Here is a 27,133-nt window from a genome sequence, read left to right as displayed (position 1 = left end):
CAGCCCTGTCCTGGGCCACGGATGACGCCTGCACATGAAGCCCCACGCCTTGCAGAGCCTGACCCATGGCCGAAACCGTTGCCCCCATTGCCTCCACCGCGGATGACACCCGTGCGGTGTCGGCCTGGGTGGCAGCCATGACCGGCACCATTCCCTGCTCCTAGACACGGATGGATTCCTCCAACTGCGTCTGCAGATGCTGGAAGGCGGCCGTCATCCCGTTGTCCACTCCCTGGGTTTCCAAAGGCATTGGGTCTGTGGGTGGGTCTGGTAAGTCCAGGAACCCTGGAACTGTCTGGGCGGCAGCTGGGTGCTAGGCCTGGCGTGCCCTCCGACCGTCCAGCCGCTCGGCTGCTCCTACCTCCACCTGCTGTACCGGTTCGGCTGTGTGGTGCGCACCAGTCAGTGACCCAGAAGCGTCATCACTAAAATGGCCAACCGAGGTGCGTGTACCTGTGATGGTGGATGTTGCGGGTGACAGCAGTAACGCAAACTCAAGGTCCTCATCTGTCCCCAGGTCTGGGATCTCCTGGGTCGATCCTTGGACCGCTGCGCGTAATCCGTGGCCCACGTTAGGTGCCATGTCCGGTCTGTCCATCGTCAGTCTGGCCGTCCTCTGGACGTCACGGTCCAGAGTCCCCGTCCTCTCTCCATCACTGTCCTGGCCCGCAGCACTCTCCTCGTCACATGGGCAACACCCCCCCTCTGGTCCTTGTATGCTCACGGTGGTTGTGAGCTGTCTTAATCTGCGGAGGGGGGGGAAGCATCACAGTCAGCATCAAGTTTTCACAGTAACTTCATTGAAGCCTACTTGTGACAATAAGTGATTTTCATTTTTTTTTCAAGACGCGCAGATGTTGGCAACATTATGACTGGGTGGGGGACACTGGGCACCACGCCATGGCAGCTCTCAAGGGGGGGTGTTGCCCATGTGGGTCGGGTGCAACATGGTGCCCCCCCCTCCTGTGTGGACAGGGGGGGTTCACGCAAAACGTGGTGGGGGGGTGGGGGGGTGGGGTGTGGCCCAGGGGAACTCTCGGCGTGCTTACCCTGGCAGCCCTCGTGAGGTCGTGGAGCTTCTTCCGGCACTGGTCTCCAGAGCGGGGGGGTGTGCCCCACAGCACTAACCGCGGTGCCCACTTCACGCCCGCCGCGCTTCACAGTGCTGGACGGGTGCCGGTGACCACGTCTTGGGCACAGGATAGCCCTGCGCTCTTCTACTGCGTCTAATAGAATCTCTAGATCGCTGTCCCGGAACCTGGGAGCGGCACGGCGGGGCTCAGCCATCTCAATCCTTCGGGTCCTGTGTGCGGAGCGCGCACTTTAAATTGTGCAGCGCGGCATCAGCCGGGCGTCGCGCGATGACGCCGCTGCTCTGGCGCCACGCCCACCGCATTTCAGGGCCTGAATCGATCGTTATCGTGGCCGTTTCGCGCAGTCGTGAAACACGAAGGCTTTCAGGATGGCATGGACACTCTGCCTCAATATCGGAGAATCCCGTTGCCAGTATTCTAAGCCATACCATGTTCACAGTTGCTATTTTATTTTAATAGAATTCAGGAGAGTTCTTTCATCATAGTAGGGCATGAGGCAGCGTTTCAATTTTCTGGTTTCTCACAGGTTTGGTCACAAAGGTATTCATTTTAATACAATCAGCTGTATTCAATGATCCTTGTGGCTTATAGTTTTGAACCCTGTTATCCAGAAAGAATTACTGCTCTAAATAGCACTCGAAATTTGATGAAAATGTAGGATGCAGAGCAAGGGGTCGTCCTTGACACAATGAATATTCCACAGCGCCTGCAGAGTTATGTTATCTGTTATAGGATAACCTGACAAAATATTTTGCATAATTACCGTGCTGAACATGGTAATGGGGATTGAAATGGAATGCACAGAATGCTGCATTTCATTTAAGTATAGCAGGAAGACAACTCATCTTTATTGTTGACCCATTGCTGCTGCAGTAAAGCAATTCTGGATGTTCTGCATGCTGTTTGCCAAAGTGAGAGTGAGCTTGTTCACTTTAAGGGTTTGTTAAGAACCCCGCTGAAGTTAGATGCAAAGTGCGAGGTCTTGCACTTTGGAAAAAAGAATAGAGGCATGGACTATTTTCTAAACGGTGACAAAATTCATAATGCTGAAGTGCAAAGGGACTTGGGAGTCCTAGTCCAGGATTCTCTAACGGTAAACTTGCAGGTTGAGTCTGTAATTAAGAAAGCAAATGCAATGTTGTCATTTATCTCAAGAGGCTTGGAATATAAAAGCAGGGATGTACTTCTGAAGCTTTATAAAGCACTAGTTAGGCCCCATTTAGAATACTGTGAGCAATTTTGGGCCCCACACCTCAGGAAGGACATACTGGCACTGGAGCGGGTCCAGCGGAGGTTCACACGGATGATCCCAGGAATGGTAGGCCTAACATACGATGAACGTCTGAGGATCCTGGGATTATATTCATTGGAGTTTAGGAGGTTGAGGGGAGATCTAATAGAAACTTACGAGATAATTAATGGTGGACGTAGGGAAGTTGTTTCCATTAGCAGGGGAGACTAGGGCCCAGGGGCACAGCCTTAGAATAAAAGGGAGTCACTTTAGAACAGAGATGAGGAGAAATTTCTTCAGACAGAGAGTGGTGGGTCTGTGGAATTCATTGCCACAGAGGGCAGTGGAGGCCGGGACGTTGAGTGTCTTTAAGACAGAAGTTGATAAATTCTTGATTTCTCGAAGAGTTAAGGGCTATGGAGAGAGAGCGGCTAAACGGAGTTGAAATCAGCCATGATTGAATGGTGGAGTGGACTCGATGGGCCGAATGGCCTTACTTCCGCTTCTATGTCTTATGGTCTTATGGTGTTGTCATGAATGGAGGAAAAGGTTTTGAATTGTGTTTTATATTTTGTTGCAGTAATGTCATTAAAACACACTGGGCTGGATTCTCCCAAAATGGGACGATGTCCCCACGCCGACATACAAACTCTAGAGGTTTACTTCAGAGATTCCTGAAAAAAGATCAGCTAATTCAATGCCCTGCAGGGTGCTCGCAGAGACCCGGAGTAATTCCGGGCCCCCGCACTTCCAGTCAGGATTCTGCGCATGCACACGGCGGCGGCCTCTAGCGGACGCGCCGAGCTCCGTGGCGAACTTGGGCCGCAGAGGCAGACAGAAAAATTAGACCCCCCCGCCCCCCCCCCGATCGGTTGCGCACCCGATCATCTAACCATGCGGATCTAATTCCCGGCTGCCTATAAGGCCCCCCCGATGTCTTGTCCCCCCACCCCCACACCAGTGCGGCCGCGGACTGAGTCTGCCGCCACCATACCCGCATCCCGACCGGCAGTAGGTGGTAAGTCCAACGCCGTCAGGAACTCGGCCGGTCGGGAGTGGAGGATCATTGGGTGGCCTCTGTCAATGGGCCCCCAGCCGCGTGGCGTACTGCGCGATCACGCCGATTCTCGGGTCCCGGAGAATTGCCGGACTGGCGCCGGGCCCGATTTCAGCTGAAAGTGGATTCTCCATCCACGCGCCGAACACGATTTCGGCCCAGACTGCGGAGAATCCAACCCCATGGCTCCAAATATGTACAGGCAGTATGTCTGCCAAAGCTGTGATTGAGGGGTCGTAAAGGAGAGGTATTCACTGATTTTAACCATTTATTTGATTACAGAGAGATGGCTAATGGAACATTGTTTTTATTTTGGAGGATCCCTGGGGTGTACATAATTTGAGGGATTGTGTTTAGTCCTAGCTAAGCAGGTCATGTGACATCTTAGTAGGAGGAAACCGAAGAATGCCTTATGATGTCATTAATGAGTGGTGCCAGGTCTGTCTGTAGTTTTGCAGTCTGCCATAGATTTTTAAGTTGAACAGAAATGTCTAGCAAGACAGAAGGATTTTCAGGTAGTTCCTGAAAGGGTCTCTCTCCAAAGGTCTGCACAGAGAACCAAGTAACCCTTATTGTTGACTTTATTTATGAGTGACATTTGAACTGCAATGGGTTGCTTACTTGGAATATATGGTGACAGGTGTAGACAGTGAGTTTAAGTTTCTTTTTTCCTTTTAATTAAGAACTGTTTTAACTGTTATCTGGAAAGCTATTTCTTTGTTGTTAATGTGGTTAATTCTGTGTTTAAATTAATGTTTATTTTATCATAAAAAGTACCGATTGGTCAATGTTATCACTCTTGTGGTTTGGTCGGCTTCCCTCATAGCCTTACAAAATGAAAATTATTAGGATTCTCAGACAATCCTAACAGTATCCCAAACTCCAGAAAGGTAACTTCGAGCATCAGGGGCGGGATTCTCCCCTACCCAGCGGGGCGGGGGGTCCCGGCGGGATGGAGTGGCGTGAACCACTCCGGCGTCGGGGCCAAAAGGACTTTGCCGGTCGGCGGAAGTCCGCGTTTGCGTGGGAGCGCAGGCGGCTGCTGACGTCATCCCCGCGCATGCGCAGGGGGGGGCGGGTCACTTCCGCATCAGCTATCGCGGAGGTTGTGGCCAGGGCGGAAGGAAAACAGTGCCCCCACGGCACAGGCCGGCCCGCGGATTGGTGGGCCCCAATCGTGGGCCAGGCGACTGTGGGGGCACCCCCCTGGGCTCAGATCGCCCCGCGCCCCCCCCACAGAACCCCGGAGCCGCCAGTCCCACCGACAAGATAGGTGATTTGATTCATGCCGGCGGGACTGGCATGACAGCAGCGGGACTTCGGCCCATTGCGGGCCAGAGAACCGCCGGGCGATTCCCGCCCCCCAGCGCCTCTCCGACCCGGCGGGGCATCGGAGAATCCCACCCCAGTTCTTGAGAATGTGTTTTTCCGTTTTGGCATAATGTGAGGACAGATATTCAAACCAATGAGGGAAAAGTCCAATCTTGTTGTAACTGCTCAAATAAAAGAAGGTTCATTAACATATAACACACACAGCAAGAAAGGCCATAATACAAAACAAAGGTACATTTAACTACAAAAATGGCTACACACACACTCAATGCTCCTGAATTCACCACTTTCCCATCCATCTACATCCCTGAACTTTTAGAAATGTCCCTTGTCCGAAAACAATCAGCCATACAGTGTAACTGTATAAACTTAATCCAGCAAATAGTTACCATCCACGAGTTATTTTTAAATTTAGGAAGCCTTTAATAATCTTAGTGTCACAAGTAGGCTTACATTAACACTGCAATGACACTCCGGCGCCTGTTCGGGTACACAGAGGGAGAATTCAGAATGTCCAATTTACCTCACAAACACTTCTTTTGGGACTTGTGGGAGGAAACCGGAGCATCCGGAGGAAACCCAAGCAGACACAGGGAGAACGTGCAGACTCCACACAGACAGTGACCCAAGCCGGGAATCAAAGCCGGGTCCCTGGCACTGGAAAGCAACAGTGCTAACCACTGCTACCTGTCATGATATTCAAACATACATCATAACACATACATAATGATAGACAGACCAACGGACCAATTAGCACACATAACACGACAGCCAATCACAGACAAGAGCAGACACAGTATAAGACAAGAAACACGACATTTCCTCGGCAGTCCACCTGGAGACGGCACAGGGCCAGGACCTCATAGCAAGACACTCACACAGTCACAACGTGCTGAGTACCAAGTCTGATGTATAAATAGTTTAATGGAATAAAACTGCGCTGTACCAATCGCAACCGTGTTGGTTCGTCTGTACCTCAGAGCACCCAACACTTCACTACCGTGCCGCCCACTCTTCAGTCCAGCGTAGTTTGTCTCTGACGTTTTCAAATCAGCAGCTTCCAGCCTCAAATTTGGCTTTCAGGGAGAATTCTGCTTTCCAACTATGCTTGGCTGTGATTGTAACTGCTTTTCCAGCTGCTTATCTTCTTTCTCCTGTCCACCTTTCCTGCCAGTACAGATCTACACAGCGATGGATATATCAAATTTCCTTTTTGCTCTCGTCCTATCTCTAAATAACGACTCGCTTTAGAAGCCAAACATTTAGCACATGAGTGTGAATTATGTTTTCATGCCTACACTTTAAATTCATCTCTTCTGCAGTTTTTGTTTAATTTAGAGTACCCAATTTTTTTTTTCCAATTAAGGGGCAATTTAGCGTGTCCTGCACATCTTTGGGTTGTGGGGATGAGGCCCACAGACACGGGGAGAATGTGCAAACTGCACATGGGTAGTGACCCAGAGCCAGGATCTAACCACTATGCCATTGTGCCTCTTCTGCAGTTTTAACAGCTAAAATTCTATGAGCGGGATTCTCTGTCAACTGACGTTGGAATCGGGAAATGCGATTGGGCGGAGAATTGATTTTGTCGCCAAAATTGTGGCGGGTTCCGTTTCACGCCAAATCGCAAATCTCCAGTGCCTCAATAGAAACATCAATGCATTCCACTCTGCACGTATAGTGAACACCTTTGGCATATCATTAGCAGGCCTCACCCGGCATTCTGAAGGCCTCTGGAATTCTCCACCTCCACTGGGGCAAATTCCCGATGGCGAGGTTCACTTGTGCTTTTAAAAATCGTGAAAAAGGTGCCGTGGCTGCTGAGGGAGAGAGAGGGGGTACGGAAAGTGTCCAACATCGCCATAGTTAGCTGACAGGTGTGCCGCTGGCCTGGGGGCTTCTGCCAGCGCCGGGGGAGTAGCAGGGGGTGGCCAGGAGGTGGGCTGTGGGGTTGGGGTGGACGGCCACGGAACACCATTGCCACAGCCTGCAAGGCAGCTATGCAGCTGTGCATGCCACTGACTGCCCACCGTGAACTTAGGGCCCCAGGTTGTATGGGTGAACCCCCAGTCCACCCCCCTAGGTGCCCTCTGGCCCCAGCCAACCTGTCAGCAGAATGGGCACGCTCCAGTGCTACCAGTGCCATCTTGTTGGCTGGGATGGTGTGTGTGGGGCGTATAGTATGTATATGTGGCTGCAGCTTGTCAGCCTCCTGAGTGTCAATTACAAATCCGGAGTATCCGGCGCCATTTCTCATTGGAATAGATTGTATTCCACATGGCGCTGGTGCCAGCTCCTTAGCAGTCGGTCCAGGTGTGGCACCAGTTTTGCTGTCCTGGAAGTCTACAAATCCTGCCCTGGCATCAACACTTAGTCTCAGGAATGGAGAATCCCGCTGTACATTTCTATTGTTCCCCACTTCCTGTATATAAATATGTTTATCTTGTTTCTCAGTTAATTAGCATTTCAACTCCTTCAAACACCTGCACGCACGTCAAAAGTTATTTTATCCAAACTTTGTTAGTCTTTATTATATCCCGTTCTCAAATCTTTACCTTATTCTCTTGACTGAAACGACTGGAGGCTGTGCCCATCTCGTTCCACCAAATGTATTTCTGCCCTGACTGTCCCATTTTAATGATTTTCATATTCCAGTTCCGTAGTTTGGAGGTAATAAATAAGCAAGGGAAGTGAGTTTACCAGCAATATTGACCTGCAACATCCTATTTGAATCTGCTTGTCTTGACCCATAACCGCTCAAGCCTAATTTTAATGAACAATGTTGTTACTTATTGGATCCTTGATGTTCTAAAGCAGTGTTTTTCAAACTTTTTTCCCAGACCCACTTTTGCCAACCGGCCAACCTTCGGGACCCACGCCGGCTGACCTTCATGACACATGTCACGTTTGGGTACCTTTAATGCAAAAGGGAGCCGGCATGTCCTCACAATCTCACTCCATGCAGGTTCACAGGAGGAGAGGGCAATGCGCATATTGGGTGCAGAGTTCAGCCAGTTCCTTTGTGCCATCTTCATCTTTGTGAGAACGGAAAACCCAACTTCGCACATGTGGCTCGTGGTGAAGGGCGATAGTAACAAAATACTTGTTTTACTCAGCACCGGATACTCCTGGGAGATGCTACTCCAGAATGCCGATCGCCTCATAGACTTTTGACATGTTTTCCTTGTGTTGTCACAGTTCAGGTACAGCAGTGTAGTCTTTTCATTTGGAAACAACCCTAAGCTAACAACTGACTCTGGTGTCTCAACCTCAATTTTTCACCCACAACTTCTCTTTCAAAATCTGAAACTTGTCCTCTCATTTGCCAGTACTTCTCTGCATATAACACATATGGGGCGGGATTCTTTGGCCGTGCCAGTCCAGTGACCTGAAATTCCAACCCGAGGTCAACGGACCTTTACATGATTCCTGTCAGTGGTGATCGTGCAGCAGGCACGGCCAAAGAATCCAGCCCTTGGGGTTTGCATCCTTTTTTGCATTGACACAATTGACAAAACCATACCTCAAGAAATCATCTTTATGCTGCTTTGTTCCTGAGTTAAGTTTCTTCTTTGTAAGCTGTTAACTAGAAGCCCTGGAGCTCTGTACAGAGCTAACACTAGCACTGTTCTGACCTGCCGTGGATTATCCAGAGTAGCTCTCTCTAGCAGATTACGATGTGAGATCCTAGTTAGTAGGTACATTGCCTATTTGTGTCTCCGGCCATCTCTTCCTTGTAACAAAAATGATCCATCTTCACTGTCCTCTTGCATTGCTTGCTAACAGCTAGAAAATGGAGGAAGTTCTCTTCCGTGATTTGGTGCCAGAAGCACGTCTGTACAGGGTGCTTAACCTCATGACCTGTTCACTGCTGCTGCTTATGGTTGGAAGACTACACACACAGCCTCATTTTATTCTCATTTAAAAGCTGGTAGTGGCTGCCATTCTCAAGTTAAATGCCAGTTGCGGCCATTGGGTATTTCTCCCTCAATCGGGATCATCGCACAGCTGCTGCAGCTAACCGACCCTTCTGACACCTTCCCACCACTCACCCGCAGGTCACGACCCGCACTTTGAAAAACCATGCCAGAAAGTAAAAGCCACTCTTCATTGCCTTAGGGTGCACTACAAAATTTAATGTATATGAGCTTTTCCACCAGAAAAGACCATGAAGCAAAGAATTGAGGGGAGTGATGGTAATTAATAAAGTCATGAAAAAAGGGAAGTCTTGAGTTTAACAATATTTGTTTTGGAGGGAGCATGGTTTTACTTTCTGAATGTGTGGAGGGAGTCCTTCTCCTTCCCTTTGCACCTGGAAGACCAGATATGATACAAAATAAATACAAATGAACCATAAGCTTGTTACACAGTCGATACCCCGGCCTTTTGATTCACAGGTTGAATCTAAGAATTGATTAAAAATGTTACACGCTGAGTGGGACCATGTAAGCAATTGCAGAGTAGCATGTAAGTCAGAGAGCTGTGAAATGGTCTGTTCTTCTTCCTCAAGAGTAGCCTTATAAATTCATTTATCTGCCTTCATGGTAAAAGGCACGAAAAGCATCCTAAGAATAGAGAAAATCGAGTGGCAAAAGAAAAGGGAAGGAGGTTAAGATCAATATTATCTTAGAGAAAATATACTAGGAAAACTAATGGGACAAAAGACTGACGAGGCCCCTGGACCTCATGGCCTACATGCTAGAGTCTTAAAGGAACCTGCTTCAGTGATAGCGAGAGCATTGGTTGTAACCTTCCAAAATTCCCTAGAATCTGGAAAGGTCCCAGCGGATTAGTGTGGTGAACGTTTTGCAGTAACCATTCACCATGTATATCACTGTGTCACGCTGTTGCCCATATGGGCTCCACCTATGGACCATTATAAGGTATTACCTGTAATGTATCATGTTGGTGCCTGTGTGGGCTCTGCCCCTGGCTCCACCCCTTGAGGGGAGGTATAAAGAGCAGTAGCCCTGTAGGCGGCCCTCACTAGCAGATCAGTCGCAGGCAGGCACTGTTCTAGTTGATTAAAGCCACAGTTTACTTCTACTCCTGGTTTTGTGTGAATTGATGGTTGCATCAATTTAATCAACTACAACGCCACAATGGAATCGGCCCTCAAACCTGACCGACTGGAACTCGATCCGCAGGCCGCGGAGGTGAAAGGGATTTTTTCGCACTGGCTCCGCTGTTTCAAGGCCAACCTCGCCGCCTCCTCCTCGCCTTCCGTCACCGATGAACAGAAGCTGAGTCTCCTCCATGCCCGGGTGAGCCATCGAATCTCTGTTCAACTCGGGGAAGCCTCCACTTACGCAGATGCCCTCGCAATGGCTCTACGTAAAGCCAGTGAACGAGGTATATGCGCGACATCTCCTCACTACCCGCCAGCACCCCGGGGAATCGCTGGAAGAGTACCTACGCGACCTCAAAGTCCTTGCACGAAGTTGCAATTACCAGGCCGTTACGGCCACTCAACATATGGACCTCACCGTCCGGGACATCTACGTGGCTGGAGTTTGGTCCAACTACGTGAGAGAGTGCCTAAGTCGAAAAATGTGCCCTAGACCTGGAAGAGACGGTAAAATTAGCCTCCTCTCTAGAAGTAGCGTTCCAAAGCCTTAACGTGTTCCCGTCCTCGTGGACCCCCGACCAAAGGGTACCCCAGGCCTGTGCCGCGCGGCTGCCCGCCCACCATGGGGGGCTATCCTGTTATTTCTGCGGCCAGCCTCATCACCCCCGGCAGCTCTGCCTGGCCCGGAATGCGAACTGCAGCGACTGCGGAAGAAAAGGACATTTTGATAAAGTTTGCCTGGCCACGTGCCAAACCTCTAAATCGCAAGCCCGACCCTCAGACTCACAGGCCCGCAGATCCCGCAGTGTGGCAGCGTGTCTGCCGGTTGCGTCATCGGCCTCGTGTTGGCCGTGGGGGCAGCCATCTTCCACCCCACCCAACGTGGGCGGCCCCTGTCCTCGCCCACGTTGCCCGCCACGTGCAATTCATGGGGGCCGCCATCTTGGACGCCATCTTCCTCACCGCCCGACACATGCGTCCGATGGGGGCCACCATCTTGCCCGCCATCTGCATCGCCGCCCAACACGTGCGATCGACGGGGGCAGCCATCTTGGGACCACTCCAGCACCTCCGACCACGCCGGCTACCCGCAACTCAGCGCGGTCACCCTTGACCAGTTGCGACCCAAACACCTCTGGAGTTCCATGATGACTGTCCGGTAAATGGACACAAAACACCTTGCCTGTTCGACTCCGGGAGCACGGAGAGCTTCATTCATCCACACATGGTAAGACGCTGCCTGCTCCCAATCTTCCCGGCACATCAAAACATCTCCCTTGCTTCTGGGTCGCACTCGGTGCAGATCCAGGGGTGCACTACCGCAACCCTCGCAATACAGGGCGCCGAGTACGCCAATTGTAAATTATATGTACTCCTCGACCTCTGCGCTCCTCTCTTGTTGGGACAAGACTTCTAATGTAACATCAGGAGCCTAACTCTGAAGTTCGGCGGGCCCCTACCCCCACTCACCGTATGTAGCCTCGCGACCCTAAATGTTGACCCTCCCCCGCTCTTCGCAAATCACACCGCCGACTGTAAACCAGTCGCCACCAGAAGCAGGCGGTACACCATCCAGGACAGGACTGTTATCAGGTCCGAGGTCCAGCAACTCTTGCGGGAGGGAATCATCGAGGCCAGCAATAGCCCCTGGAGAGCTCAGGTGGTGGTCATCAGGACCGGGGAAAAGAACCGGATGGTTGTAGATTACAGCCAAACCATAAACAGGTACACTTACCTCGATGCGTACCCCCTTCCCCGGATTGCAGACATGGTTAATCAGATTGCGCACAACCGGGTGTTCTCCACAGTGGATCTGAAGTCTGCGTACGACCAACACCCAATCCGCCCGAGGGACCTCCACGACACGGCTTTTGAGGCAGACGGCCGCCTCTTCCACTTTCTCCGGGTTCCCTTTGGCATCACAAACGGGGTCTTGGTCTTCCACAGAATGATGGACCGAATGGTGGACCAGTACGGGCTGCGGGCCACATTTCCGTACTTGGACAATATCACCATCTGCGCCATGATCAGCAGGACCACGATGCCAACCTCCAGAGATTTCTCCAAACCGCCCGAACCCTTAACCTCACTTACAACAAGGAGAAATGCGTTTTCCGCACAACCAGACGAGCCATCCTCGGCTACGTTGTGGAAAACGGGGTTCTAGGACCTGACCCCGACCGTATGCGCACCCTCCTGCAACTCCCCCTTCCCCACTGCTCCAAGGCCCTGAAAAGGTGCCTCGGGTTCTTTTCTTATTACGCCCAGTGGGTCCCCAACTATGCGGACAAAGCCGCCCACTAATCAAGGCCACCATCTTCCCACTGGCGGCTGAGGCCCGCCAGGCCTTCAGCTGCATCAAGGCAGATATTGCCAAAGCCGCAATGCGCACGGTGGACGAGTCCGTCTCCTTCCAGGTGGAGAGCAACGCATCACCGGTCGCCCTCGCCGCTACCCTCAAACAGGTAGGCAGGCCAGTAGCATTTTTTTCACGAACCCTCACCACCTCCGAAATCTGACACTCATCGGTCGAAAAGGAAGCCCAAGCCATCGTGGAAGCCGTGTGGCACTGGAGGCACTACCTCGCTGGTAGGAGGTTTACCCTCGTCACCGACCAACAATCAGTTGCCTTTATGTTTGACAATACGCAGCGGGGCAAGATCAAGAATGATAATATCTTGAGGTGGAGGATCGAACTCTCCACCTATAACTACGATATAGTATATCGTCCTGGGAAGCTCAATGAGCTCCCAGATGCCCTGTCCCGCGGCACATGCGTCAGCGCGCAAGATGACCGACTACGGGCTATCCACGATGACCTCTGCCACCCGGGGGTCACCCGGATTCTCCACTACATCAAGGCCCGCAACCTGCCCTACTCCACCGAGGAGGTCAGGGCTATAACCAGAGACTGCCAAATCTGTGCGGAGTGTAAGCCGCACTTCTATCGACCGGATAAGGCCCACCTGGTAAAGGCATCCCGGCCCTTTGAGCGCCTCAGTATCGATTTCAAAGGGCCTCTCCCCTCCACCAACCGCAACACGTATTTCCTCAACATCATCGGCGAGTTCTCCCACTTCCCCTTTGCAATCCCTTGCCCCGACATGACCGCGGCCACCGTCATTAAAGCCTTACATAGTGTCTTCACCCTGTTTGGTTTCCTCACGTACGTTCACAGTGACTGGGGCCCGTCGTTCATGAGTGACGAACTGCGTCAGTACCTGCTCAGTAAGGGCATCGCCTTGAGCAGGACTACCAGTTATAACCCCAGGGGAAACGGGCAGGTGGAGAGGGAGAACGCGACGGTCTGGAAGATCGTCCTATTGGCCCTACGGTCTAGGAATCTCCCAGTCCCCCACTGGCAGGAGGTCCTCCCCGACGCACTCCACTCCATTAGGTCCCTCCTTTGCACGGCCACAAACGAGACCCCCCATGACTGCCTACTTGTTTTCCCCAGGAAAGCCACCTCTGGGGCCTCGCTTCCGTCCTGGCTGAAAACACCAAGGCCCGTCCTGCTCTGCAAACACGTCAGGAGCCATAAGTCGAAATCCCTGGTCGAGAGGGTCCAGCTCCTACACACCAACCCCCAGTACGCATACATTGAACACCCCGACGGCCGACAGGATACGATCTCCCTCCGGGATGCCAAACAATGCTTGGGATGCGAGCATTAGCAGGTGATTAAATCTTTACAGATCCAGAGATGGGGTAACCTAATCTGGGGTAAACCCATCTCTGGATCTGTAAAGATTTAATCACCTGCTAATGTTCGCATTCCAAGCATTGTTTGGCATCTTTGAATTTGTCTATATATGTGTTTCTGGAACATACCTCTTCATTCACCTGAGGAAGGAGCAGCACTCCGAAAGCTAGTGACATCGAAACAAACCTGTTGGACTTTAACCTGGTGTTGTAAGACTTCGTACTGTGTTCAAGTGAAGGCAGGCATCCAGCAGAGGGCAGTAGAGCAGAGCTGTTGATTGGCTGTTGGAGGGAAAATTTGAATCAGTGCATTGCGGTCACCTTATCTTGAAGGTGGTTTGTGTTGTCAAGTGACAGTTAAACCTGAAACACTTCTTCAGTGTTTCCCTCCCTCCTCCTCTAACCAAACAAAAAAAGGCAATCACTGAAGGGATCCCAGCCAAGTAAAGATCAAGAGGGAGACTCGAGGGCAGGTAGAAGTAGAAAGAAGTTGAACCGTGACATCACAGTCTGCAGGTAAGTGATTGGCTAGTGGCTGGTAAGTATTTTTTCTTTCCCCTGAGATGTTATCATGCGGGCGCTGTGGTTGCTGACTGAGTACTTGCTGAGAAGGGGAGTAAATTTTTTTTTAAACTTACTGTTGGGAGTTTCCAGCTGAATCCAGTCGGAGTGAGGACAGAGTGACTGCTGGGTAAATAGTAAAGATTTAAATTGTTTGCGCAGGCTCATAACAGCTGATTGCTGTTCTCATGTGGGGCGCAGTGATTGCTGGTTAAGTGTTTTATTTTTACCTGTATTTAAGTTGGGCAGTTTATAAACCCTAGACACTACACTTGTAGTGTCCCCCACCCTTCCACCTCCTTTAACCTTAGGGGTAGAGTGAATAACAGGTAAGCTCTTTCTTTCTTTTTCTTTTTTTATCTAGAGGGGATGGCAGGGAAGGCAGTGCAATGTTCCTCCTGCAGAATGTTTGAGGTGAGGGACGCCGTCAGTGTCCCTGCTGATTTCATCTGTGGGAAGTGCACCCATCTCCAGCTCCTCAGAAACCGCGTTAGGGAACTGGAGCTGGAGCTGGATGAACTTCGGATCATTCGGGAGGCAGAGGTGGTCATAGATAGTAGCTTCAGGGATGTAGTTACTCCGAAGAATCAAGGTAGATGGGTGACGGTGAGAGGGGCTGGGAGGAAACAGTCAGTGCAGAGATCCTCTGTGGTTGTTCCCCTCAGTAACAAGTATACCATTTTGGATACTGTTGAGTGGGACGACCTACCAGGGGTAAGCCACAGTGAACGGATCTCCAGCACTGAGTCCGTCCCTGTGGCTCAGAAGGGAAGGAGGGAGAGCAGGAGAGCAATAGTTATTAGGGACTTGATAGTTAGAGGGACAGATAGGCGGTTCTGTGGCAGCGAAAGAGACTCACGGATGGTATGTTGCCTCCCGGGTGCCAGGGTCCGTGACGTCTCGGACCATGTTTTCAGAACCCTTAAAGGGGAGGGGAGCAGTCACAAGTCGTGGTACACATCGGTACCAACGACATAGGTAAGATAAGGGACGGGGATTTAAAACAGGAATTTAGGGAGCTAGGGTGGAAGCTGAGAGCCAGGACAAACCATGTTGTCATCTCTGGTTTGTTGCCGGTGCCACGTGCTAGTGAGATGAGGAACAGGGAGAGAGTGAAGATAAACACGTGGCTGCATGGATGGTGTAGGAGGGAGGGTTTCAGGTACCTAGATAATTGGAGCACATTCTGGGGAAGGTGGGACCTGTACAGACAGGACGGTTTGCACCTGAACCAGAGGGGCACCAATATCCTGGGAGGGAAATTTGCTACGGCTCTTCGGGGGGGTTTAAACTAATTTGTCAGGGAGCTGGGAAAGCGTGCTGTGTTCCAGAAGCCAGTGTCAAGAGTAGTAAGGTACTGAGGAGGGTAACAAGGTCGCAGGAGTGTACCGGCAGACAGAAAGGTGGGTTGAAGTGTGTCTACTTCAATGCAAGGAGCATCCGGAATAAGGTAGGCGAACTTGGAGCGTGGATTTTTACTTGGGACTACGATGTTGTGGCCATTATGGAGACATGGTTAGAACAGGGAAAGGAATTGTTGTTGGAAGTTCTGGGGTATAGATGTTTCAGTAAGAGTTGGGAAGATGGTAAAAGAGGTGGAGGAGTAGCATTGTTAATCAAGGATAGTTTAACGTCAGCAGAAAGGCAGTTTGAAGGGGATCTGCCTACTGAGGTAATGTGGGCCGAAGTTAGAAATAGGAAAGGAACGGTCACATTGTTAGGAGTTTTCTATAGGGCCCCAGATAGTAATAGCGATGTGGAGGAAGAAATTGCAAAACAGATTATGGATAGGTGTGGAGGTCTCAGGGTAGTTGTCATGAGTGACTTTAACTTTCCAAATATTGATTGGAACCTCTATAGGTCGAACAGTTTGGTTGGGGCAGTTTTTGTACAGTGTGTGCAGGAGGGTTTCCTGACACAATATGTGGATAGGCCGACAAGAGGTGGGCCACATTGGATTTGGCACTGGGTAATGAACCGGACCAAGTGTTAGATTTGTTTGTGGGAGAGCACTTTGGAGATAGTGACCACAATTCGGTGTCTTTCACTATTGCAATGGAGAGGGATAGGGCCATACGGCAGGGCAAGGTTTATAATTGGGGGAGGGGTAATTATGATGTGATTAGGCAAGAATTAGGGAGCATAAGATGGGAACAGAAACTGTCAGGGAAAGGCACAAATAAAAAGTGGAGCTTGTTCAAGGAACAAATACTGCGTGTCCTTGATAGGCATGTCCCTGTCAGGCAGGGAGGAAATGGCCGTGTGACGGAACCATGGTTCACAAAAGAGGTTGAATGTCTTGTCAAGAGGAAAAAGGAAGAGTATGTAAGGATGAGAAAACAAGGTTCAGTAGGGTCGCTTGAGGGTTACAAGGTAGCAAGGAATGAGCTGGAAAAAGGGCTTAGGAGAGCTAGGAGGGGGCATGAGAAGTCCTTGGCGGGTCGGATCAAGGAAAACCCCAAGGCTTTTTACTCTTATGTGAGAAATAAAAGAATGACCAGGGTGAGGGTAGGGCCGGTCAAGGACAGTAGTGGGAACTTGTGCATGAAGTCAGAAGAAATAGGAGAGTCATTGAATGAATACGTTTCTTCAGTGTTCACCAAGGAGAGGGGCCATGTTTTTGAGGATGAGAGTGTGATTCAAGTGGGTGGGCTGGAGGAAGTAGATGTTCTGAGGAAGGGTGTATTAGCAATTTTGAAAAATCTGAGGATCGCCAAGTCCCCTGGGCCAGATCGGATATACCCAAGGATTCTTTGGGAGGCAAGGGATGAGATTGCAGAGCCTTCGGCTTTGATCTCTGGGTCCTCGTTGTCCACGGGGATAGTGCCAGAGGACTGGAGAGTGGCGAATGTTGTTCCTCTGTTCAAGAAAGGGAATAGGAATTACCCTGGTAATTATAGGCCAGTTAGTCTTACTTCGGTGGTCGGGAAGATAATGGAAAAGGTCCTGAAGGATAGGATTTATGACCATTTGGAAAGATGCAGCTTAATCCGGGATAGTCAACACGGATTCGTGAAGGGTAGGTCTTGCCTCACAAATTTGATTGAATTCTTTGAGGAGGTAACTAAGTGTGTAGACGAAGGTAGAGCAGTTAATGTCGTATACATGGATTTTAGTAAGGCATTTGATAAGGTTCCCCATGGTCGGCTCATGAAGAAAGTAAGGAGGTGTGGGATAAAGGGAAATTTGGCCAATTGGATGAGTAACTGGCTATCACATAGAAGACAGAGGGTGATGGTGGATGGAAAATTTTCAGACTGGAGACCAGTTACCAGCGGTGTACCACAGGGATCAGTGCTGGGTCCTCTGCTATTTGTGATTTTTATCAATGACTTGGAGGAGGGGGCTGAAGGGTGGGTCAGTAGATTTGCTGATGACACCAAGATTGGTGGAGTAGTGGATGAGGTGGAGGGCTGTTGTAGGCTGCAAAGAGACATTGATAGGATGCAGAGCTGGGCCGAAAAATGGCAGATGGAGTTTAACCCTGATAAGTGCGAGGTGATTCATTTTGGTAGAAAAAATTTGAATGAGGATTACAGGGTCAACGGCAGGGTTCTGAGGAATGTGGAGGAACAGAGAGATCTCGGAGTTCATGTCCACAGATCTCTGAAGGTTGCCACTCAAGTGGATAGAGCCGTGAAGAAGGCTTATAGTGTGTTAGCGTTTATTAACAGGGGGCTTGAGTTTAAGAGCCGCGGGGTTATGCTGCAACTATACATGACCCTGGTGAGACCACATTTGGAGTATTGTGTGCAGTTCTGGTCACCTCACTATAGGAAGGATGTGGAAGCATTGGAAAGGGTGCAAAGGAGATTTACCAGGATGCTGCCTGGTTTGCAGGATAGGTCTTATGAGGAAAGATGAGGGGAGCTAGGGCTTTTCTGTTTGGAGCGGAGGAGGATGAGAGGCGACTTAATAGAGGTTTATAAGATAATGAGGGGGATAAATAGAGTGGACATTCAGAGACTATTTCCTCGGGTGGATGTCGCTGTTACAAGGGGGCATAACTATAAGATTCAGGGTGGGAGATATAGGAGGGATGTCGAGGTAGGTTCTTTACTCAGAGAGTGGTTAGGGTGTGGAATGGACTGCCTGCTGTGATAGTGGAGTCGGACACTTTAGGAACTTTCAAGCGGTTATTGGATAGGCACATGGAGCACAGCAGAATGACAGGGAGTGGGATAGCTTGATCTTGGTTTCAGACAATGCTCGGCACAACATCGAGGGCCGAAGGGCCTGTTCTGTGTTCTATGTTCTAAATCAGTCATTTTGGAATGTCAAACTATAACTGGTGGTGTGCCACAGTGTTTAGTGCTAGGGCCTCAACTATTTCCAATGCATATCAACGATTTGGATGAAGTAGCAGAGCATATTGTAGCTAAATTTATTGGCAAACAGAGATGGTTGGGAGCGCATGTCTGAGAAGGATATATGCAAGGGGTTCTAGATGGGTGAAGAAAATTGCCAGATAATGCATAATGTGTGAAAATCTGAGGTGATATGCATTGAGAAAGACTAGAGAAGCAGAATATTAATTAAATGGAGAGTCTACAGAATGCTGCAGTACAGAGGGATGCGGTCGTCCTTGTACATGAATCATGCAGGTACAGTGAGTTATTAGGAAAGTAAATGAAGGGGCAGCACGGTAGCACAGCGGTTAGCACAGTTGCTTCACAACTCCAGGGTCCCAGGTTCGATCCCGGCTCTGGGTCACTGTCTGTGCGGAGTCTGCACGTTCTTCCCGTGTTTGTGTGGGTTCCGCTCCCACAACCCAAAGATGTGCAGGGTAGGTGGATTGACCATGCTAAATTGCCCCTTAATTGGAAAAAATGAATGAATTGGGTACTCGAAATTTATTTTTTTTAAAAGGAAAGTAAATGAAATGTTTGCCTTGAAGATTGGAGTGTAAAAGCAGGGAAGTCTTATTACAACTGTACAGGGCATTGGTGAGAACACTTGACACAGAAGCAGCACAGTCACAAAAATCTGTAATTCCTTTAAAAGGTCTATGGAATGTGTAATTGTTTTGAAGAATGCCTGAAAATATCTTTAAGAGTTTGAATCAATTGTAAAGGGATCAATTGTAATTTTCTTGGATAATAAGAAATACTGGTCCATGTGACCTGGTGACTCTTGACCAAAAAGCAATACCGACAGGAAGGAAGTTAAGCAAGAAGTTAAATGGCTGGCAAACGTAAAGGTGAGATGCAGATGCATAGGTGAACCACAAGCAGAGGAGTTGGAAAGTGATCAGCACACATCTGCAGACTCAGAATCTGCAGACAGAGACAGAAACAGCAACATAAAATATTATTGTGAGGGGCAGAAACAAATCACTCTCAGATAGAGGTTGATTTATCTGTTTGGTAGGAAAGGAGACAGGAGCTTTTAGAGGTACTGGACGAGCTGGCTAAAAAGACTGAAAACTTGGAGAGATGTATGAATAGTTCAGAAACACTAAAGAGTACAGAACTGCGGATTTTCCCAGAGGTAGCTAGCCAGGAACTGGACTGTGATTGGATGGTGGGCTATAAAGGAACACAGGAACACTGCATCATCAGGAATGTCGTGCCCCGCTGATGAGGAACGTACCTGTGAAACTCGAAAGTGAAAGCTGCTCTTGAATAGGACTCCTGTCCCACCCTACATGAATGCAGAAGAGCGTATTGTGGAAATGTGTAGCTACATAGTCGCAACGTGCATAGTGCAGGGAGTGATTTAAAGACTTGTGGTTGAAACAAACATGGGCTGGATTCTCTGCTGGCGAGATTCTCCTTTGTGCCGGCAGCACATTCAGGCCCGCCGGTTTCCCAACGGCATGGGAAACGCCATTGGTCGGCTGGCGGTATGGAGTATCCCGCTGCCGGTAGGGGCGCAACGCACCAGAAAACTGGTGCGGCGGGCCAGAGAATCCCGCCCCATATCTATGTTCTATCGACTATAAAAATGAAATTTACAGTTGTATTTAAAGTCTCATTAGCCTGTTAATTTATGTGTAATTTGCATCGGTTCTGAAAGGTGTTCAAGTAAAATCTCCAAAAAGTGGAACCTTGTTGGTAATTTCTACATTTGGGGGTTGTTCAGTAAATTTGGTTATTTTGGTTTACCTCTTCCCCCACGGGGAACTGTGCTGTGTACAGTTTTGGTCTATTTAATTAAGAAGGGATATACTTACATTTAGCTAGTTAAGGGAAGGTTCACTAGTTGATTCCTGGGATGAACGGGTTACCTTGAGGAGCGTTTGGGCAGATTGAGCCGATACAAATTGGAGTTTAGAAGATGGCTCGGTAACCTTATTGAAGCACTTAATTACTCTGAGGCTGTTTGGCAGAGTAAATATTGAGAGCATTTCTCTCCCCCCCCCCCCCCCCCCCCCCTCCCTCATGGGGGAGCATTGAACTACGGGGTACTGTTTCAGAGAATGGGGTCTTACAGTTAAGATGAAGATAATGAGGAATTTCTTCTCTGAGATGGTCGTGAATCTTTGCAATTCTCTCCCTCAGGGAACAGTGGTGGCTGGGTCATTTTAAATATTCACGGCTGAGTTAGCCAGTGTAGCCACATAAAATGGCTGATTCCCTATTAAATTGGCCAAAACCCGATTTAAAATGGCTAACTGAAAAGGCTGATGGGAAAAGCAGCCAACAGGACACAAACGGACAGCTGCAGACAGAATAGCGTATTCGGCTCTGGGGAAGTCAGCCCAGATTGATACTCAAGACTATGAGCAGCACATCAACCCAGACATCTGCAGTTTAATCGGCTATCCCCAGGAACAATTGCAACATATTAGCAATTGAATGCCAGGCCAGGCTTGTCGGCGCCTGCAGTGGCCGAAACAAAGGCAGGTGAACGACCACCCCCCGATCGAGGAATCGCCCCGTTATTGGATATATTGAACCCAGTGATTGGGAACAAGTCCAATCACTTGGGACTCAGGGTCAAGGGCTGCCCCGAGAGGCGGGAAGCCCCGGGACCCTATAAAGTGAGGGGCCAAGTTCAGATCTCTCTCTCTCTCGTCTTCTCCTGCTCGAGACCTTCGCAAGAACATCCACCAGAAACAGTAAGTTTGACTCCAGCGATCGCTACCCGATAAAGACTCCTAGCCATCGACCCGTATCAGCCTTTTGAATCCCGCGGGCCAGATCCGATTCGATAAGCCATTCATTTCCCTGACCTGGTGGGCCCTTCCTAAAGTTAAGTATTGGCCAGTAATGGTAGGTTTCTATGTAGATAGTAGGATTATTGTGTAAGCATTAATTGTTGTATATAATAAATGACCGTTGATTTCAATCTTACTAAGCGGTGTGCTGACTTATTAATCATAACTCGAGCTTGAACCACTTGGCGGTATCAGAAAGATACCTGGCGACTCGTGAGCAAAGGTGACATAATCAGAGCTAATAAAATTAAGGCTAAGAAGAGCAACACCAGATTTATGATCGACAAGTGAGTCGAGGGTAATGGGGGGACAGGCAGTGAAGTAAACTTGAGGCCATGATCAAATCAGCCATGACCTTATTGAATGGCAGAGGAGGCTCAAGGGGCTGAATAGTCATCTCCTGTTCCTGTTTCTTTTGTTTAATTGTCACCACCTTTTTCACGATGCGTAGAATGATGCAGGATAGAAGGGGGCCATTCTTCCCATTGTGCTAAGCCGGCTCTTGGGGTGGAATTCAATGTTGTCCCCTGAGGGGGGCTTGGAAGCAGGGGTGGCAGTTAATTGAATGGGGGGGTTCCGTGTTACGTCCAGCCACGATGCCGCCTCTGCCCCGATTATGTCTGGTTTGGGAAGACTCGTGGAAGACCTTCCTGCTCCGGTGCAGGTTGAGGCACTTAAGTGAGCATTTAGTGTCAGTTAATCCCTGTCATCGTGGCTAGCGAGCTCTCGTACTCAATGCTAGATTGAGAGCTGAAAGCCACCCCCTGACCTTGCTACTGACACCCCCCCCCCACCCCCCGCCATCCTGCAATCTCATCAAACCCCCCATTCACTTGTGGCCTGGATCCCTCACTGATCGTGTGCCTCTGATTGGTGCATTACTGGCAGCTACCACTATTCCCTAACCTGACATTTCCACCACTGGTCCTAGGGAAAGCTTGCCGCTGGTCACGTAAGTACCTGACTGGCTGGTGAGCGAGGCCCCATCAAAGGGTATCACCCTTTGAAAGAGCCACCCAATTAACCCCATACTCATGCCAATTTCTCATATCCCTGCAAATACTTCATGCAGTTATCAATTCTTTTTTGTACTTTATTCCGGAATCTGTTTTTACCAACCTGCATGTTTCAGGTCATCACATCACAACATCTCATTGCATAAAAGTGATCACCTCAGCATTTATTAAAAGGAAATCTGCAGTTTTCAGCTATTACGTTCATGAGACACCTGACCCCCATATTAGTCACTTTATAGAATCTACAATGCAGAAGGAGGCCATTCGGCCCATCGAGTCTGCACCAGCCCTCTTAAGCCCATGCCTCCACTCTAAACTCGTAACCCCATAACTCAGTAACCCCACGCAACCGTTTTGGACACTAAGGGCAATTTATCATGGCCAATCCACCTGGCCAGCACACCTTTGAACTGTGGGCGGAAACCGGAGCACCCGGAGGAAACCCATGCAGACACGGGGAGAACATGCAGACTCCGCACAGACAGTGGCCCAAGCCGGGAATTGAACTTGGGACCCTGGAACTGTGAAGCCACAGTGCTAACCACTTTGCTACCGTGCTGCCCTTTAATTCTGGGTCATTCCAGTCATGATTTTGATGTAAAAAATTATGGTAGCTGATTGCAGAATCATACAAGTGAGTCCCTGTTACCTCTGTTCATAATTCCTTTCACCACCATACATTTTCACAGTTAATTTGAAAGCTGTCTCCTTTTAAAAGTTTTCGGTCTCTCTGGGGGTTGTATTAAAAAGCACTTCATGAGCAATGAAACACTGTCGTAGTGTAGCCGCAGTTGTAATGTGCAAAACATGGCAGCCAATTTTCACAAAGCAAGACCCCAAAAGCAGCAATGAATAAATGACCAGATAATCTGTTTAAGTTTTTGGCTGAGGGATAAGTATTGGGTTATCCAGGGGTGCAGACTTGAATGCTGCCACTCTGTGGCACTGTGCACCAACCCACTGATCACATCAATAAGCTGTGAATCATTTTACTTCATGGATGCAGCTCTGACTAGTTTGGAATTGGCATCCAATTTTGACATTCGTTTTGGTGGGCGAGTTCACTCAACGCACATCAGGTTGTCAAACATGTATCGGCTGACAATAACTAACTATTCCTTTTCAAAATACATGCCTGCTACTCCCATCTTACACACCAACACCAAAAGAGTTTTCTGCATTTTCTTTCAAATACTGATATTAATTCTAAAGCTAGAGTTGAGCAAGTGGAACTGTGTTTCTTAACAACTACTGGAATATGACGACAACAACAAAAATTGAACAAGTGGGCTCTGAAGTGATAATGCAACTACAAATCAATACTGCCCTGAAGACTATGGGCGGCCTCCGCGCCGGAATTGCATCTGGCACTTCCACGAAACTGCCAGGCAGGCGACACGGCGCCGGTCGGGGGCCGTTGAAAGCGGCCCCCATGGCGATTCTCCGTGCTCGACGGGCCAAGTTCCGCCGAGTTCCGCCGAGTCCCGCCGGCGTGGTTCATATGTGGTCCCACCCGGCAGGACCTCGGCATTCTGGCTGCGGGGGCCGTCCTGGTGGGGGGGGGGATCCCACTCCGGGCCCGTGATTGGGAGCTACCGATCGGCGGGCGCGTTCATTCCGGGGGGAGCCTATGTTCTTCTGCGCCGGGCCCCTGTAGGGCTCCACCATATTGCGCGGGGGCTGGCGTGAAGACGGCCACCACACAGATGCACGGCCGCGCGGGCGTAACTGCAGGACCCCGCCAGCAGCCGGAGCTGCGGGACGCACGCCGGGGCCCTGTTAGCCCCCTTGAAAACAGAGAACCACCTTCGAGGAAAAAGACCGGAGTGATTCTCGCCCATTTTCCAGCGGGCGTGGGGACTTAGTCCCCTGAAGAGAGAATCCCGCCCATTGTCTCATGGCCTAAACCTGTTTCATTGGATATCAGAGAATCCCGACAGCATAGAAGGAGGCCATTCAGCCAATCAAGCCTGTACCGGCCCTCTGAAAGAGCACCCTACCTAGGTCTACTCCCCCTAACCCATAACCGCACCTAACCTTTGGACACTAAGGCACAATTTAGCATGGCTAATCCACCTCACCTGCACATCTTTGGACTGTGAGAGGAAACAGGAGGACCCGGAGGAAACCCTCGCAGACATGGGAAGAATGTACAGACTCCACACAGACAGTCACCCAAGGCTGGAATTGAACCTGGGAGCCTGCCACTTTGAGGTAGCAGTGCTAACCACTGTGCTACCGTGTACGATAGACTATTTCTTCCTCAGTAAACCATAAAATGCAAGTAATGTGGAAAATCTGAGAAAAGCCGATTGAAGGCCGAAAGCAATAGAGGATCCATTTTCTGAGGATGAAGAAAAAATGGGATGTCAGAAATGACAACCTGGTTGTTTTTTTCCCAGAAACCGCAAAGGCAATCTAGTGTTATGTTTGCAAATTATTCCCTAACCCTAGTAAAGGAAAACACACATTTGTTGACGGGTGCTCTGGAGAAACTTCAGAAGAAATATAGCTGATTACGAAACCTCCAAAGCTCATATTAATACTTTGTGTAAGTTCGTTCAAAGGTATAAAATACAGGAAGAATTATATCTGTGTCAGTTAGAAAGGGGAGTACTTAATGGAAGAAAATGCTGAGAAGCATTATTGCCATGGTCAAATTGTTGTCTTCTTTGGGACTACCAGACTGAGTGATCAGTGTCAAATCTAAAAGGTAACTTTTTAGCCTGCTTTGAAGTATTGGTGAATTTGACAATTTTCTCAAAGATCATTTGAAACATTATCAGTGTTGTGGCTCAGGGAAGACCAGCATTTTAATGCCCAAACCTAGGATGACTTAATCATAGAATCCCTACAGTGCAGAAGGAGGGCATTTGGCCCATCAAATCTGCACCGGCCCTCCAAAAGAGCGCCCTACCTAGGCCCACACCGGCACCCTATCCCTGTCATCCCACCAAACGTTTCTTGGGCACTAAGGAGCAATTTTGTACGGCCAATTCACCTAACCTGCACAACTTTGAAATGTGGGAGGAAACCAGGGCATTCGGACACCAATCCGTGATGCTGGCCACCATGGCGATGGCTGCAGCTCTGTTAGATGCCCTAGAGGAAACGGAGGCTGCAGCAGAGGAACGAGCAGCAGACGGGCAGGTGGCGGCCGGACAGGCTGGAGGGCCGGCCGGTCGACAGGCTGAGGAGGAGGAGGTGCCAAGGGGCCACCGCATGAGGCCCCGTGTGCACCACAACCGCATGTCATTGAGGACTTCCCGGGTATGCAGGAGGAGCCTGCGGATGAGCGGAAAGTGCGACACATATGCCAGATGATGGCACATCTGGCACCGTGGGGGTATGGGGGAGGACATCCGCTCCCGGTGACGGCCAAGCTCAACTTCTATGCCACGGGGTATTCCCAGTTGCTGAATGTGGACCTGACGGGATCTCGCGGACATCGGCGCACAGGTGCATCCGCGCCGTCACGGATGCTCTCTATGCCCAGGCAGACCAGTACATCCAGTACCATGTGGACCGCGTCCACCAGGATTCCTGGCAGCCGGGTTCACTGCCGTTGCCGGGATGCCCCAAGTCCAGGTGGCGATCAATGGGATGCATGTCACCCTATGGCCACCTGCAGATAACAGGCCACTCTACACTAACAGGAAGGGCTTCCACTCCATGAATGTCCAGCTAGTCTGCGACCAATAGATGTGCATTATGCAGGTCTGCGCCCGGTACCTGGGCAGCGTGCACGACGCAGTCATCTTGGCACACTCGGTGATCCCTGACATGTTTGAGGGGCACCCCTCCCGCCCCCCCCGCACCCACCGGTCCGGGCTGGCTGCTCGGCGACAGGGGTTACCCGTTGCGGTCGTGGCTGATGACGCCTACCTGTAGGCCATAGACCAACGCGGAGACCCGCTACAACAGTGCCCATGCAGCGACCGGGGGTGTGGTCAACAGGTGCTTCGGAGTCCCGAAGATGTGCTTCACGTGCCTGGACCACTCTGGAGGTGCCCTCCAGTACAAGGTCGCCCACATCATGGTGGCCTGCTGCGTCCTCCACAACATCGCGCAGCAGAGGGGCGACTTGCTGAAGGAGGATGAGGAGGAAGGGCAGGCCTCATCAGACAATAACTTGCTGAAGGAGGATGAGGAGGAAGGGAAGGCCTCATCAGACATTAAGGATGAGGAGGGAGGGGTCAATGAGTGGGACGTGGGGTCTGGCCAGGCACGGGAGGCAGCACAACGTCATCGCCAAGGCCAGCGCGAATGGGACGCCCTCGTCGCCTCATGTTTCACCGACTAGGGGGAGGGGGGTTGCTGGCCAGTGGCACGGACACCATCATCCCAGACCCTTTCACCACACATGCCACCAAACCACCCGCATGCACACCCCCTCCATTATACATACCTGCGGCGCGACGAGCTGGGGGCACTGGGTTGGCAGTGACAGCAGGTCTGGTCCATGGGATGGTAGAGGATGACAGCCCACTCTGCGATGAACTCCATGCTCCACATTGTATGACACCTTCCACCTGGGTGACCCCTGCATGCGAACTGGCCACTCCATCACACGGTCCCGTCGAGTCCCTGGGGTGGGGGTGCTGGAGGCAGTCGGGGCAGGGGGGTGGGTGGAGAGAGTGAAGGAGGGTGGGGAGCACGATCCACCCACAGGGCCTGCACTCGTCCCCCATCCCCCACTCCCACTAGCCAGAACTGACCGTCCCACCCCCACACCCATCAGACAGAGCACCGAGGCAGGTTTGAACGGTGTTAACAGGTGTTTATCATAATCAAATATGTACAGTCTGTGCCCTAGCCCCTAAAACTAAACTGTGCTCTGCACCCGTGCCAACTTAACTGTTGTCTAACTTTCTGGCCTTATGGACCTTAACACTACGCTTAAGTGGTTC

The 27,133-nt window shown here is 50.2% G+C and overlaps 1 long non-coding RNA gene across 1 annotated transcript in view; it reads right to left on the bottom strand.

Moving 5' to 3' along the window:
• Positions 1–26,719, bottom strand: part of LOC140407858 (uncharacterized) — a 61,041-nt gene extending 34,322 nt beyond the window's left edge. The window contains exons 1-2 of the long non-coding RNA XR_011939845.1: positions 26,632–26,719; positions 13,672–13,766 (exon numbers count right to left, since the gene is read on the bottom strand). This is a non-coding gene — a long non-coding RNA (uncharacterized lncRNA). The remainder of the gene's footprint in view (positions 1–13,671; positions 13,767–26,631) is intronic.
• Positions 26,720–27,133: the final 414 nt, after the last annotated feature.

This window comes from Scyliorhinus torazame, chromosome 2 (assembly GCF_047496885.1).
Source record: "Scyliorhinus torazame isolate Kashiwa2021f chromosome 2, sScyTor2.1, whole genome shotgun sequence".
Lineage (NCBI taxonomy): Eukaryota > Metazoa > Chordata > Chondrichthyes > Carcharhiniformes > Scyliorhinidae > Scyliorhinus > Scyliorhinus torazame.
The sequence above is the reverse complement of the archived record's forward strand: the minus strand, read 5'-3'. Positions and strand labels throughout refer to the sequence as shown.